Below are 241 nucleotides of genomic sequence, written 5' to 3'. Positions count from 1 at the left end.
AACTACCATGTTTTAATAGTGGGCCCAACTCAACTTGTCGGCCAATTAAAATAGATATGTCAAGGTTAGTTAAGCCCGTTATGAAAGCATGGCAGTGCCAATATCAGACCTCCAAATCGTACTACCAAAGAGGCCCTACACAAAAACAGGTAACATTGGCTTCTTCCCGTTGGCATTTCATTATGAAGATCTAACCGTCGTTATTACAAACTTCTCCAGATAATTGAAAAATTCTTGAAAA

Source organism: Tasmannia lanceolata, unplaced genomic scaffold (assembly GCF_043159265.1).
Source record: "Tasmannia lanceolata isolate RefF3 unplaced genomic scaffold, GAP_Taslan_0.1 ptg000037l, whole genome shotgun sequence".
Taxonomy (NCBI): domain Eukaryota; kingdom Viridiplantae; phylum Streptophyta; class Magnoliopsida; order Canellales; family Winteraceae; genus Tasmannia; species Tasmannia lanceolata.
Note: the sequence above shows the minus strand (reverse complement) of the source record.